A 16,114-nucleotide genomic window follows, 5' to 3' on the forward strand; every position below is an offset into this window, starting at 1 on the left:
AGACTGCACCCGTGTCTGGCAGGACAGGGCCCCAGTCAGGCACTGCAGGGACTCAGTAACTGTGAACAGCCTTTGTAATCCAAAGGCTACAGATCCAGATTTGGATCTTCTAGGAACACACATTTCTTTGGGCCTCTGTTCATCATTTGCAAAATGGAAATAGTAATACTTTCCCCTCTTACCTTATAGAAGTAGTGTACCAATAACAATCGATAACTAAAACAAAGTAAAAGCACAGGTTACTAGAGTCGGGAAAATGCGAACGATGGCTATGTTCCCTCCACCTCTCTCCTGTGCATGTTCCGTCAAGACAGAATATCCACCCTTCTGGAGACCCGGGAGGACAGCTCACATAGCGAGGTACCAGTCCCCTCCCTTGCAGAGCCTTAGTCCTGAGATAACTCCCTGGATTATGTGTGTGGCTCAACATTTCCAAAGTGGACACTATTACAGGATAGGATCAGATATTCTGGGAAAATATGTTTCATGCTCACGTTAATTTGGGAAACACTGGATTAAAAAATTAAGCAGATTCTTCACCGCAGATGTTCTCAGAGCTTCTAATATGCTAATTGCATTGAGAATCCCAAAGGGAGGGACATAAAATGAAGCCTCTCCTAGATATTTTTGATCTCAGAGAAATATTTTTCTCATGGCACAACTGTTAATGTATCTCAGAACAGGGTGGTAAATGCCAATGTCCATTCGTATGCCTTTGGCTATACAAAGTATTTTGTTCTTGATATCAGATTCAAAAAAGAAATCCACTGCTAAACACCATTCTCTCAGACTTCTGCTTCTGGGAAGGTGGAGTAGACATAATTTTCCCTATTCTTCCTGCTAATCAACACTGGAAACCACTGGACATTACATATAAAACAAACATAGGGCTTCCCTGGTGGCGCAGTGGTTGAGAGTCCACCTGCCGATGCAGGGGACACGAGTTCGTGCCCCGGTCTGGGAGGATCCCACATGCCATGGAGTGGCTAGGCCCGTGAGCCATGGCCGCTGAGCCTGCGCGTCCGGAGCCTGTGCTCCGCAACGGGAGAGGTCACACCAGTGAGAGGCCCGCGTACCGCAAAAAAACAAAAACAAAAACAAACAGAAAAATTTGAAAGGTGGAGAAAAGAAGGCAGCCTGACTAGGGAACTCAGCCCCAGGAATGACACAGTGATGAGTTCTCTGGGTTTTCTTCTTGTCTCATTTATCAAGGTTTGAAGCTAAAGAAGCTGGAAACAGAGAAAATGGAACCCTCATACACCGTTGGTGGGAATGTAAATTAGTGCAGCCACTGTGGAAAACAGTATGGAGGTTTGACAAAAAACTAAAAATAGAACTACCATATGACCCAGCAATTCTACTCCAAAATAAAACAAAAACACTAATTTGAAAAGATACATGTACCCCAATGTTCATTGCAGCATTATTTACAATTGCTGAGATATGGAAGCAACCTAAGTGTCCATCAACAGATGAATGGATAAAGAAGATGTGGTATAAACATTCAATGGAATATTACTCAGACATAAAAAAGAATAAAATTTTGCCATTTGCAACAACACGGGTGGAATTGGAGGGTATCATGCTAGGTGAAATGAGTCAGAGAAAGACAAATACTGTATGATATCATTTATATGTGGAATCTAAAAAATACAACAAACTAGTGAATATAACAAAAAAGAAACAGTTTCACAGATGATAGAGGACAAACGAGTGGTTACCAGTGGGGAGAGGGAAGCGGGAGGGGCAAGACAGGGGTAGGGGATTAAGAGGTACAAACTATTACATATAAAATAAACTACAAGAATATACTGTACAACACAGGGAATATAGCCAATATTTTATAATGACTATAAATGGAGTACAACCTTTAAAAACTGTGAATCACTATATTGCACACCCGTAACTTATGTAATATTGTACAACAACTATACTTCAATTTAAAAAATAGTTAAGAAAAAAGAAGCTGGAAACAGCAACAAGCACAGACAAAATAAAGTTCCCACAAAAGCCTGTTCTCTCTTGCCAAAGGACCAGGAAAGGGGCCTTCTAACCAGAGAGGAAACTTTTAGGCAATAACAACTTCATTCCAGCCAGACAATGCAGGAAATACTGTGGTCCCTGCCTCCCCTTTACTAGCAAAGGCCAAGTAAGGCTTTTGGTGTCCCAGGAGATCTAATGGAGAATCAGGATGTTTAGCATTGCCCAGTGGTAACACGGCCATCTCCACAATGGTGTCAGTGGAGACCGCATTGGGGAGCCAGAACTCCCACCCAGCAGTGACAAGGAGCCCCCTCACCCCTATGTGTCAGTGGAGCCTGAGTAGGGAACTTAGAATTCCACCTCCACATGGCAATAACGAGGCAGCATAACCCTTCCCTTGCTTGAGCAATGTCAAAGAAAGACAGCTAAGACAGAAAATAATATGAACATGTTCATATTTCAATCGGAAGTCATTCATCACACCAAAAACCAAGAACATCTCAAATAGAATGCAAAGACAGTTAATAGATGCCAACAATGAAATGACAGAAATGTTGTAATTGTCTAATGTGATTTAATCTTCAACATTATGAACATATTTGAAACAAATGAAAAAATAGAAAGCCTCAGCAAAGAAACAGAAAAATATCAGCAACACTATAGATCATATAAAGAATTTCAGAACTGAAAAACACAATAACCAAAATAAAAAACCTCAGCAGATGGGTTCAACAGCAGAACAGAGGGGACAAAGGAAACAATCAGTGAGCTAGAAGATTGAACAATAGAGATTACCCAACCTGAACAACTGAGAGAAAACAGACTGAAACAAACAAATAGACAGAGCTACAGGTACCTGTGGCACTATAACAAAAGATCTAACATTTGTATCACTGGAGGTCCAGAAAGAAAGAGAAAGAGGGAAGGAGTGAAAAAGTATTTGAAGAAATAATCACTGATAACTTCCAAAATTTAGCAAGAGATATAAAGCTATAGATTCTAGAAGCTGAGTAAAATCCAGTTAGGATAAACTCAAATAAATCTACATCAAGGGGCTTCCCTGGTGGCGCAGTGGTTGAGAATCTGCCTGCTAATGCAGGGGACATAGGTTTGAGCCCTGGTCTGGGAGGATCCCACATGCCGCGGAGCAACTAGGCCCATGAGCCACAACTACTGAGCCTGCGCATCTGGAGCCTGTGCTCCGCAACAAGAGAGGCCGCGAAAGTGAGAGGCCCATGCACTGTGATGAAGAGTGGCCCCTGCTTGCCACAACTAGAGGAAGCCCTCACACAGAAACGAAGACCCAACACAGTAAAAATAAATAAATAAATAAATTACTAAACTCCTACCCCCAACATCTTCTTAAAAAAAAAAAAATCTACATCAAGACACATAATAATTAAATTTCTAAAAACTAAAGACATAAAAAAATCTTGAAAGCAACCAGAGAAAAACAACACCATACTTATAGGGGGAAACTAGTTTGAATGACAGTAGATTTCTCTTCAGAAACCATGGGGACAAGAAGGAGTCAACATAATAATTTTATAATGCTAAAAGAAAAGAATGGTCAGCATCCTATAGGCAGTGAAAATATTCTTCAGAAATGAGAGGAAGTCAAGGTATTCTGAGATGAATGAAAATCAGCAGAATTTGTTACAAGCAGGCCTATCCTAAAAGAATAACTAAAGGACATTCTCTAAACAGAAAGGAAATGAAGAAAGAAGGAACTTTAGAATATCAGAAAGGAACAAAGAACATGGTAAGCAAAAACATGGGTAATTACTGTATACTTTACTTCTCTTAAATTTTCTAAATTATGTTTGATGGTTGGAGCAAAAATTACAACACTGACTAATGTGGTTCTAAATGTATGCAGAGGAAATATTTAAGGCAGTTACAAATAGACGAGGGTAAAGGGATATAAAGGGAGGTAAACTTTCTGTACCTCACTCAAACTGACAAAATGATACCATCAGTAAACTGTAATAAATTATGTATACATAATATAATGCCTAGAGTAACCACCAAAAAGCTATACAAAGAGATACACTAAAAAATTAGAGATAAACCCAGATAGAATTCTGAAAAACATTCAAGTAACCTAATGAGAGTCAGGAAAAAGAAAAAAGAGAAATTAAAAACAGAGAGAACAAATATAAAACAAAAATTAAATGGTAGACTTAAGCCTTAAGATGTTAACAATTACTTTAACTATAAATGGTCTAAAAACACCAATTAAAAGGGATTGGCACAGTGGATCAAAAAACATGACCTAACTGTATGCTGTCTATAAGAAACTTCAACTACAGTACAATGATATAGGCAAGTTAAAAGTTAAAGGATAAAACCACTTCACACCATTAGTATGCCAGTTATTTAAAAAATAAAACAGAAAATAATAAGCATTGGTGAGGATTTAGAAAAAATTGGAACTCTTGTGCACTGCTGATAGGAATGTAAAATGGTGCAGCCACATGGAAAACAGTAAGGTGGTTCCTCAAAAACTTTAACATAGAATTACTATTACCACTTCTGGGCATAGATCTAAAGGAAGTGAAAGTGGAGATTTGAACAAATATTTGTACATCCATGTTTATAGCAGTATTATTCACAACAGCCAAAAGGTGGAAGTAACCCAAGTGTTCATCAATGGATGAATGGATAAACAAAATGTAGTATACACTGACAATATTATTTAGCCTTAAAAAATAAGGAAATTCTGACACTTGCTAAGATATGGAAGAATTGTGAGGATATTATGCTAAGTGAAATAAGTCAGTCACAAAAAAAATGTGACTGGCTTATTTCACAGTCCCATGAGGTACCCACAGTAGTCAAATTCATAGAGGTGGAAAGTAGAATGGTGGTTTCCAGGGGCTGGTGGGGATACAAAAATGGGGAGCTGGTTTAATGGGTATGTTTTAGTTTTGGAACATGAAATGGGTATGGGTCGTGGTGATGGTTGTACAACACTGCAAATGGTCTTAATGCCACTGAAGTGCACACTTAAAATGGTAAAAAAAAAAAAAGGATAGAAAAGGATATATCATATAAACATTAATCAAAGGAAAGCAGGAATGGCTATATTAATATTAGATAAAGTAGACGTCAGAGCAAAGGAAAATACCAGAGACATTCTATCATGATAAAAGGGTCAGTTCACCAAGAAAACAATTTAGCAGTGCTCAAGGTATATCCAGCCAACAAGAGAGTTGCAAAATACGTGAAGTAAAACCAAGTAGAATAGGAAGGAGAAATAGATAAATCCACAATTATAGCTGGAGACCTTAATTCCCCTCTCTCAACACTTGATAGAAACAACGTTCCTGCCACATCTGAGTCTGGTTCTAATACTTACTGTCTCTCCAGATTGTATTTTTGCCTTGTAGTATGCTTTGTAATTTTTGGTTGAAAGCTAGACATGATATACTGGGTACGAGGACCTGAGGTACATGGCCTGTAGTGTTGTAGTGGTAAGGTATACAGGGAGAGGAAGTATTCTATAATCCTATGATTAGATCTCAGACTTTTATTGAACTTGTGCTCCTTGCCACCCCTCCCTGCACCTTAGGTGGGACAGGAAGTTGGGGGGGGGGAGTGGAGTTGGGTATTTCCCTTCCCCCAAGCTCTGTTAGGCTCTGTTAAAACCTCAGTAGGTAAGGTTCTGGTAAGATAGTTTCTCTTGAGGGCAGGCCTTGTTAAGAAGAAGAGAATGCTCTGGTTTTATTTCAGAATGATTATCTTTCCCTTCCTCTTGCTGGAAGCATGAGGGGATTTTTCTTCCATCTTCCCTGTGAGAACCTGGTAGGGGTCTGGAGGTAGAACTCACAAAAGTGTGCCCTACCCCCCACCCAAGACTGGCCCCATGGAGTTTTTTTGTTTTTATTTTGCGGTACGCGAGCCTCTCACTGCCATGGCCTCTCCCGTTGCGGAGCACAGGCTCCGGACACGCAGGCTCAGCGGCCATGGCTCACGGGCCCAGCTGCTCCGCGGCATGTGGGATCTTCCCGGACCGGGGCACGAACCCGTGTCCCCTGCATCGGCAGGCGGACTCTCAACCACTGCGCCACCAGGGAAGCCCCCCCACCATGGAGTTTTTAACTCTCAGAGTTGAGACTGATGAATTATTCAGCCTCCACCAATTTGTTATTTACAGTTTAGGTTTTCCTACCCCAGCACTTGTTCCCACAGAGGTTTCTGCTCTGGTAAGTTGTGATTCTCTGTATCTGCCTCTTTGTTTCTCCAACACCTGGGGCAGTGGTTTTCTCTGTGACCTCAGTTCCCTGGTGGATCTAAGAAGAGTTGTTGATTTTCAGCATTTTACTTGCTGTTAGGATGGAGTGATGACTTCCAAGCGCCTTACATGCTAGACCAAAAATTGAAAGTCTAAAGGGTTGTCTTAAATAAATTAATATAAAGTTCTTTCCTCAACTCTCTACAAGTTACATGGTAAACAAGTTACTTCTGTTTTCATTTTGGACAAACTGTTCTTAAGGGATATGAGGAGAAAACCCCAGGGCTTATACTTGGAAAACAGGACCCCTCCCCTTGCAAGGTCTCTCATTGTCAAGAATATTTGCTGTGAGCTTAAAAGAAAACATCTACACAAAGCAGCCAAATGAACACTGGTTGTGCCATCTTGGGGCAAAACATCCCCAGGGATGTTTTGATTCAATTAATCCTTCCTAAGATGCTGTAGCCTTTTCAACAGTGCTCTAATTTAATTTTCTCAAGAACACAAACTTCCAGAAAACTTAATTTGCCTGAAGAATGTGTAGGTAACCACTTCAGATATGCTCTGCTCCAAGGAAGATAGCGTAGAGGCTAGGAGCGAGGGACATAGATTCAGACTGGACTGGCTCCCAGGTCAGGCTTCACTAGCTGTGTTGTTTACGTTTTCACCTACTCTATTGGACAAAACTGACACAAGCTCACCCAGATTCAAGGGAAGGGGACTGCTACAGACTGAATGTCTGTGTCCCCTCAAATTCATATGTTGAAACTTAATCTCCAACATACTGGTATTTGGAGATGGGGCCTTTGGGAGGTGTTTAGGTTATGAGGGCAGGGGTCTCATGAAGGGGATTAGTGTCCTTAGAAAAGTGATCCCAGAGAACTCCCTTGCCCCTTCTGCCATGTGAGGACACAGCAAAAAAACGGCTATCTACGAACCAGGAAATGGGCCATCATCAGTCACCAAATCTGCTGGTGACTTGATCTTGGACTTCTCAGCTAGAACTGTAAGAAATACATTTATTTTGTTTATAAGTCACCCAGTCTATGGTATTTTGTTATAGCAGCCCAAATGGACTAAGACAAGGACCTTTCAATGGCAGGAATGCCGAAGAATTTGTGGCCATGCTTTTTTTTTTAATTAATTAATTAATTTGTTTGTTTTTTTATTTTTGGCTGTGTTGGGTCTTCGTTGCTGTGCACAGGCTTTCTCTAGTTGCGGTGAGCGGGGGCTACTTTTCATTGCGGTGCGTGGGCTTCTCATTGCGGTGGCTTCTCTTGTTGCGGAGCACGGGCTCTAGGCGTGCAGGCTTTAGTAGTTGTGGCACGTGGGCTCAGTAGTTGTGGCGCACAGGCTTAGTTGCTCCGTGGCATGTGGGATCTTTGCGGACCAGGGCTCGAACCTGTGTCCCCTGCATTGGCAGGCAGATTCTTAACCACTGTGCCACGAGGGAAGCCCGTGTGGCCATGCTTTAAAACTGCCACCGACTCCATACAGTTCCCATGGAGTTCATTTTTTTCTGTGCTATTTTCTGCTCATTTTTATGTAAGGGAAAAAAAGCAAGGCTTTGAGCAGGAGGAACACACAGAAGAGGATGAACCTACCTTTTTAGTGTCTAAACTTGATAATAGATAGCTGGGTATTGTCAGATTCACCTGCTTTATTTTCACTTCTCTGCAGCTGCAGCTCAGGTATTTAGGAAGTAAGGATGGGTACCCATGGCTTTTGTTTTCTAAAACATCAACTGCCACTACTCTCAGCTAAAAAGTCACTCCTTTCTAGGATACACTGTGTTGAACAGTATCCCTTCACCTCAAATTCACATCTCAGAATGTGATCTTATTTGTAAATGGGGTTTTTGCAGATGTAATTAGTTAAGGATCTGGAGATAAAAATCATCCTGGATTTAGGGTTTTTCCTAAATCCAGTGACTGAGGTCCTTATAAGAAGAGGACAGGGCTTCCCTGGTGGCGCAGTGGTTGAGAATCCGCCTGCCGATGCAGGGGACATGGGTTCGTGCCCCGGTCCGGGAAGATCCCACATGCTGTGGAGCAGCTGGGCGCGTGAGCCATGGCCACTGAGCCTGCGCGTCCGGAGCCTGTGCTCCGCAGCGGGACAGGCCACAACAGTGAGAGGCCCACGTACCGCAAAAAAAAAAAAAAAAAAGAAGAGGACAGAACACAAAGAGACACACTAGGACGAAGGCAATGTGAAGATGGAGACAGAGATTGAGTTCTGTTGCCACAAGGCAGGAAACACCCAGGGCCATGAAAAGCTGGAAGAGACAAGAAAGGGTCCTCCCCTAGAGCCTTTGGAGGGGGCATGGCCCTGCTAACACCTTAATTTAGGACTTCTAGCCTCTTGAACAGAGAGAATAAATTTGTTGTTTTAAGCCACTCAGTTTGTGGTTATTTTGTTACGCAGCCCTAGGAAGCTAATACATATGGTAAATGAGGAAAACCCACTGAAAAGACCTTTGCCAAAGGTGAAGCAAGAACGTATTTTGTGAAAAAATATTTATAATAATGAATTATGTTTGTATTTATTATTCATACAAGTAATACTGGTCCCCAGATATGTGCAAGCATAATTAAATTCAGTCATATTTCATATCTTGCAAACTTTTAGTCATATAAAAACCATACCTTTAGGCATGCTTTAAAAATTTTGTTATGAAGAAATACTTGAGATAAATATATGGAACATTTTATATAACAGTATTAACAGATTTATATCTTTTAAATCTCTCTCTATATTTACATGGTACGTATTTCCCTGTGCTCTGCAAATGTTAAGGGTGGGCCTGCACTTTCATGCCTCTAATCATGTTAGAAGGTGAGCTAGAGTCTAAAATAATGGCTAGCATTTATTGAGCACTTTTTTGTAGGCCAGACACTGTGCTAAGTGCTTACATGCACTATCTCAGCAAATCCTACAATAACCCATTATACAGACGATAAAACGGAGACTTGGGCTTTGCTTGAGGTCATCCTGCCAGTGCGTGGGTGAGCTGGGACTATGTTCTATCCACCCAACTCCAAAATCAGAACTTTTTACCTGAGTCTCCTAAACACAGGTTTGTGTAGAGGGAACAGGTGTGTAGCTACTGCCCTGGTACCAAGCAGGATCCTCAAGGTTTCATTTCCTCTCCTTTGGGTCCGTGGCAGAAAAATTGTTAGCTGTTTCTGATTGTTCACCTGGGGATTCTACAGAACAAGGATGCACCCAGGTCCTGTTCATCTAGAGCCATCTGTCACTCAGTCTTAAGGGGCTGGCCCAAGGGAGGGGCTCCGCATGGGCACAGCATGTGGTCTTTATGCTCAGATCTACCAAAGCTGGTGTCTTTCCCTCTGTTCTCTTTTGTGTCTGGGCTTCAAATCTCCCAGGGCCAAGATGAAACACCGTTTCACCTTCCTCCCATGTGTGAAGAAGAATAAAAGATAGCTCTTCTTGGCTCACTTACATCATAGACCCACTCAAACCCTGCAGGAGAACAGGGCATGGATTATAGATAAAGCTTAACTCCATTCTTGCAGGAATTGGGTGGTTTACAAATGAAGGCAATATCTGTGTTTGGACAATGGCTACCTTGGGGAACTTATGGTTTTAATGAAGTTCTATACATCAAAAGTCTTAAAAAAACCCTGTGTCAAGAACATGCAAAATGACCCTCCCTCTACTGGGCTCCTGGTGAAAAGTGATGCGGTGGAAAGTGGTGGGTAGGGGAGAGGAAGGAGTATGAGCCAGCCCAGAGCACCAGGGCCCCCTGAGAGGTGGATGCCTTGGTCATGGATGTGCTCATCTCAGGAGCAGGGAGATGCATCCATCCCCCTTACTCCTTTCAGGTATGTGCAGAGTGAGAAGGAACTGGGCTGGTCATCTGAAGCAGCAGCTCTCCAAGTGTGGTCCAGGGACACTGGGGTCCTAGAGACTCTTTCAGGGGGTCCACAAGGTCTAAACTATTACCTGCATAGTACTAATATGTCATTTTCCCTTTTCACCCATATTCTCTCACCAGTGTACAGTGGCACGTTATGAAGACCATATGATGTGTGATGTCAGAACAGATTGAATGTAGAAGCAGGTAAAATACAGCTGTCTTCTGTTAAGCCAGACATTAAAGATACATGCACTCCAATGTTCACTGCAGCACTATTTACAATAGCCAGGACATGGAAGCAGCATAAATGTCCATCAACGAATGAATGGATAAAGATGTGGTATATATACACAATGGAATATTACTCAGCCATAAAAAAGAACAAAATAATGCCATTTGCAGCAATGTGGATGGACCTAGAGATTGTCATACTGAGCGAAGTAAGACAGAGGAAGACAAATATCATACGATATTGCTTATATGTGGAATCTAAAAAAAAATGGTACAAGTGAACCTATTTACAAAACAGAAATACAGTCACAGATGTAGAAAACAAACTTACGGTTACTGAGGGGGAGGGATAAATTGGGAGATTGGGATTGACAGATACACACTACTATATATAAAATAGATAACTAATAAGAACCTGCTGTATAGCACAGGGAACTCTACTTAATACTCTGTAATGACCTATATGGGAAAAGAATCTAAAAAAGAGTGAATATATATATATAACTGATTCACTTTGCTGTACAGCAGAAACTAACACAACATTGTAAATCAACTATACTCCAATAAAAATTAATTTTAAAAAAAGCCAGACATTAAAGAGATTTGAGGGAATTCCCTGGTGGTCCAGCGGTTAGGACCAGGTGCTTTCACGTGGTGGCCTGGGTTCAAACCCTGGCTGGGGAACTAAGATCCTGCAAGCCGTATGGTGTAGCCAGAAAAGAAAAGGAAAAAAAAAAATTTGCAAAAATGAAAAACAGTGCCATTCTTCTGAATTTTTTGTTGTTCTGGAGAATGATAGTTATTTTTTCCAAAATGTGTAATTTATGTTAGCAGGTAATGGGTTTATTTTTTAATGAAGTATTAAAATATTTTATACATTTCTGAATTTTAATTTCTAATATCATAAATATCAATAGATATAACCCACATAAATGAAAGTTCCTTGGGATTCTCAATATTTTTTAAGAATATAAAGGGGTCTTGGGCTTCCCTGGTGGCGCAGTGGTTGAGAATCTGCCTGCTAATTCAGGGGACACGGGTTCGAGCCCTTGTCTGGGAAGATCCCACATGCCGCGGGGCAACTGGGTCTGTGAGCCACAACTACTGAGCCTGCGCGTCTGGAGCCTGTGCTCCGCAACAAGACAGGCCGCGATAGTGAGAGGCCCGTGCACTGCGATGAAGAGTGGCCCCTGCTTGCCACAACTAGAGAAAGCCCTCGCACAGAAACAAAGACCCAACACAGCCCAAAATATAAGTAAATAAAGAAATAAGTAAATTTAAAAATAAATAAATACTCCTGTTCTCTGTTTTAAAAAAAAACAATAAAGGGGTCTTGAGACCAAAAAGTTTGAGAACTACTGATGTTATTGAGGGTACAGAACACCCGTCCATCACTTAGCATCAGTGCCTCTGGGCCACGTTATATGCCTACTCCTGGTCTCCACAGAATAATTAAATGGGTTCAGATCTTAATTAGGCTATCATGGATTTAAGGGGACCTTACAGTCTATGAAGATGTGTTTTAATTATAAAAGTATAGACTACGTAAGGAAAAAAGAACCTTCACCTGTTGAGGTAGGAGGTAGACGGGCTCCGGGGTGAACAGCTGGAGCTTGTCTCCTGCTGGCACTTAAAGGAAAAAAAGGCAGGAGCAGAGAGGAGCTGAGCTCTGCTTGAGTAGAGAGATAAGATGAGCACATTTTCCATTCTTGAGCTCAAGGAGACTTCCCTGACTACACATGTGCAAAAAGGTTCCTCAGGGGTCAAAAAAGGGAAGGGGCACTAGTCCATAATACGTCCTGCCAACCTCCCAGAGACCCTCAGGCTGGAATCCATCTTGGCTAAAGGACACATGTGCACATCAGGAAGGGCCCTGAGTCAGAGCAAATACAGGCAGGATGCAAGACAAAGCAAGATGATCGGCCAGAGGGAACCCGGAAAACTGCCCCCATATAAGCAATTTAAGTCACCTCAAAAGTGCGACTGTCTCGCTGAGCCCACCTGTGCGTCTTTCTGCATGTACTTTTCTTCTAATAAATGCTTTACCTGCTTAACTACCTTTTGTCTCTTTGCTGAATTCCTTCTTCAGAGAAAATGAGGACTGAGGTTCTGTTTCAAGCCTGCTGGCCCTCGTGCTCTAGTAGCTGGGATTCGGCACTTTTACCACTGAGGCCTGGATTCGATTCCTAGTCAGGGAACTAAGATCCCCCTTCAAGCTGCAGCCCCTTGTAGCCCCTGAGATCACTATGATTGAGGAAAAATAACTTTTATCTACTCTCATATTGCACAAAGTGTGTTCCACTGAACACTGTTTTCTAAAAAAGGTGCCCACTCCTCAAAACAAAATGTTCTTGGGTCAAATAAATTTGAGAAGTACTGACTTCTGAACCCAGTATTTACTGCAAGTTTTCTCAGAGTCCCCAAAATGAGCATTAAAGGTACTGTGAATCTCTACATGAGCGATATTATGCTCCATTTTCCAGACTTACCTGAGCATAAACCTCTTCCTAGGGACAACTTGTGGAACTAATCTTCCAAGGAACGTGGGAAACTCCTTTACTCAGCAAAAGGATGAAGTGGTCTCTCGAGTGCTGAGAGCTGCTTAGTATCCTGAAATCCACTTGCTTGATCCCGTGAGGGAAGTTAGGGCTGGCTGCACGCTCACTCCAGGTGTGCAGGGTCTGGTTGGGGGTGGCATGGGCTGGAAAACATTCACTCCATCACGTTGGATAGAGAGGTGATTGGAAGCCCAGGGCAGGCCTGCGGGGAGAGGCTTTCTAGAGTTAGTGGGGAACACGGGATACTGGGCATGGGAGAGCAGAGCCCCCCAGGGGGGTACAGTGACACAGTGAGAGGCGGGAAGAGAGGGCAGGGCTGGCCCGCCTTACCCATCCAGTCACAGAACAGGAAGGGGGAATGGAGTTTCCACCTGGCCCACAAAGGTTGAGAGGGCTACGGCTGCTGGGAGAGGTCCCGTCCCTGCTTCCCTGCTCTCCCAGCAGAGGGGCAGCTACTCATCCCATAGGTGAGAGCCTGATGTTCCTTTAGGGAAGTGGCTCTGGAGGCAGACGCTCTGCCACTGTCACTTGGGGTGAGTCTCTTAACCTCCCTAGACTGGGCTTCCTCATCTGTAAAATGGGGTCGCAGTGACCCTCTCCTCACAACCTCCCAGTGAGACAATCCAGGCAAAGGGCTTTACTCAGTGCCTGAGACACAGCATGAACGTGGCGCCCCGGGGCGGGGGCACCAGGCTAGGGGGACGGCCCTCCCTGGTGTTCCGCACCCCAGCGGACTTCCCCACCCGGATGCTCTCCACTCCTGCTTCTCTAGCCTCCCTTCAGCCTCTGACTGGGGCGGGTAGGTCAGCTCAGACCTGCACCACGGACTTGACTGTCTTAAATTCTACGTGGGGATGCGAGGGGAGAGGTGGGAAATCCAGTTTCAACCTCAGGTTCGGCTGTGTTCTCCAAAAGGACGGCTGTTTTCCCAGGGTTTTGGGTGCTGCCCGGGTTAGCAAGGCGGGCTCCCGCCCTCGAAGTATGGTGTCTGTTCCCCAGCACCCAAGACAAACCCTCTTCTTATCTTTTCCCGGGGAAGGGGGTTTCTGGTTTACATGTCGAGATTCAGTTCGGTCCCTGTGTGTTAAGGACGCACTCCTCTCCTCTCTTGCGGTCAGAATCAGGGAAGGGCACGCCCAGGTGTATAGTGTATGCAAACGCAGGTCAGCGTTCTCATTTGGGAAGTGGATTTAGGACCTATAGCCTGAACCAGAGTGAAGAGCAGGCTTCCATAGCTACCCGGGTGAACAGAACTCACCCAGCCAGGACTTCGCGGGCGAGGGGGGCGGTCCAGCCACCGCGCAGGCAGGCTGGACGCTCTGGCGTTCACCCGGGGCCGCTGAGCGCCCTGAGCTTACCTTGGATTTTCCTAGGCGCATCAGGTGGTCCCTCCTCTGCCCTTGAAGAGGAGCGAGGTGCCCATGGTTCCCTTTTGAGACTTGGAGGACTGTGGGTCAGCCGTCCGTGTATGCCCTTTCTTCACAAAAGCTAGGGTAGGGGGTAGGGCCTTCTCAGGCTTGGAGGCCACCAGCCCCTTTCCCAGGCTGCTCTGCCGGGCCCCCTGCCCCCTCCTCCTGCCCAGGCTTCAGACGTTCCCAGCTGAGTTGCTCCTGCAGGCTGGGCTGCTGGCGGTGGGCTGACGGAGCTCGTAAGGTGCTCTCTCGGGTTTGCTTTATTCCTTGAGGCCTTTTGCAGCAGATCTGCCAAAACTCAGAGCATAGTTTGTGAACAGGCAACTTTATAGTTTTCTGTAGTTTTCAAAACATCTACTTTGACTTGAGCCGGTAAAGTATCTTCCTAGCTGTCTTTGCTAAGGCAAACGTTAAAACTGGTTTACATTCTTTGAGCCTAATTTGGCGGAGAAGCTAGTAGGAAGCTGGAGGGGAATTCCTGGCTGGGAGAGGGGTTGTCTCATGGGCTTACTTTAGCAGAAATTTAGATTATGTGAAGGCTGGAGGTGACTGCTCTTCTGCCTCATCAGGGAGACCCAGAAGGACTGATGGGGTTCTAGAATCCAACAGATCTCTGATTGATATCACCTTGAGCTACTCATGCTCCATTTTTGAGCAGTCTTCTCTTGCACATTGTTTTAGGACTGTTTTGAAGATTAAATGGGCTCCTGTGTGTAAAGCACTTAGCGCAGCCCTTGACACTCAATATCCTAGTAAACACTCAGCAAAGGGTTATTATTTGGAGGTTTGTTCTCACCCAAACCAGTGAGAGAAACTCTTTGTTGCTTCTTTCTGCCTTTTCCACTTGCCCTTCTCCCTGTCCTTGGGTTCAGCTGGTTTTCTCGTTAGCCCCATGCCATTCTCATTTATTTTCTCGTGCCTTTGCTTAGAATTAACCTGAAGTTAATTAACCCAAAGTTGAGTTCCTCTTACTCTATGAGGTTTACCTTGACAGCTGACTTGATGGCCGCTGTCTGTTCTGATGGACTCAGAGGGGGCTGCTTTTGATGCAGTGGGTAGAGGGGCCAGAGTCCCTATCCTCAACTTCTGAAGCTCTTCTGAGGACACCTATGGCTCTGCCCCTCAGAGATTAGAACCCACCACAGGGCGGGGTTTCTGACCATAGATTACTGATGGTACCTGGCTTTCTGTGGTTAACATCTAAGCTGCGAGATGGGTCAGTAAGTTGAAACTGACCTGATGGGAAGTCTTGCTTCTAGGACAACCTGAGCTTGAGAAATTTTATACAGCTTTATCTTTCATGTCTAGTGAGGGCTGGGTACTGGCTTCTGCCCAAGCACAGAATTAATACAACACAGGTCTCTGGCTTGGAGCCTACATTCATAGGAACCCAAGTACTGTAATAGAAATGTAGAGATCACCCCGTAACATCATCTATATCTTGGGCAGAGACCTATAGAGCCTTATCCATACCCTCATTTTCCTTTCTAACAGAACCCCTACGTGAGCAGAGGCAGCAATGAGTCCAGGTTAAACTACTCTTCCAGTGAGATATATGGGATGGAGTCTAGAAAAGCTCTTTCAAGAGGCTAACTCAGTTGGCAGTTCCACATTTCCTGCCAATTGAGTTGAGGAGTGAGGGCTTCTCTTCATTGAAGAATGAGGATGTGATGGCTGGAGTTCCAGCAGCCAGCTTGGAAGCCATGAGGATGAGGGCCATACCCAGAGATTAGGGTGGAGCCTGGGTCCCTGAGGACATTGTAGAACCACCATACTAGCATTGGTATGCCTTTCTTTGTTGATTTCCGTATGT

The sequence above is a fragment of the Tursiops truncatus genome, chromosome 7 (genome assembly GCF_011762595.2).
Source record: "Tursiops truncatus isolate mTurTru1 chromosome 7, mTurTru1.mat.Y, whole genome shotgun sequence".
In the NCBI taxonomy this organism is placed as follows: domain Eukaryota; kingdom Metazoa; phylum Chordata; class Mammalia; order Artiodactyla; family Delphinidae; genus Tursiops; species Tursiops truncatus.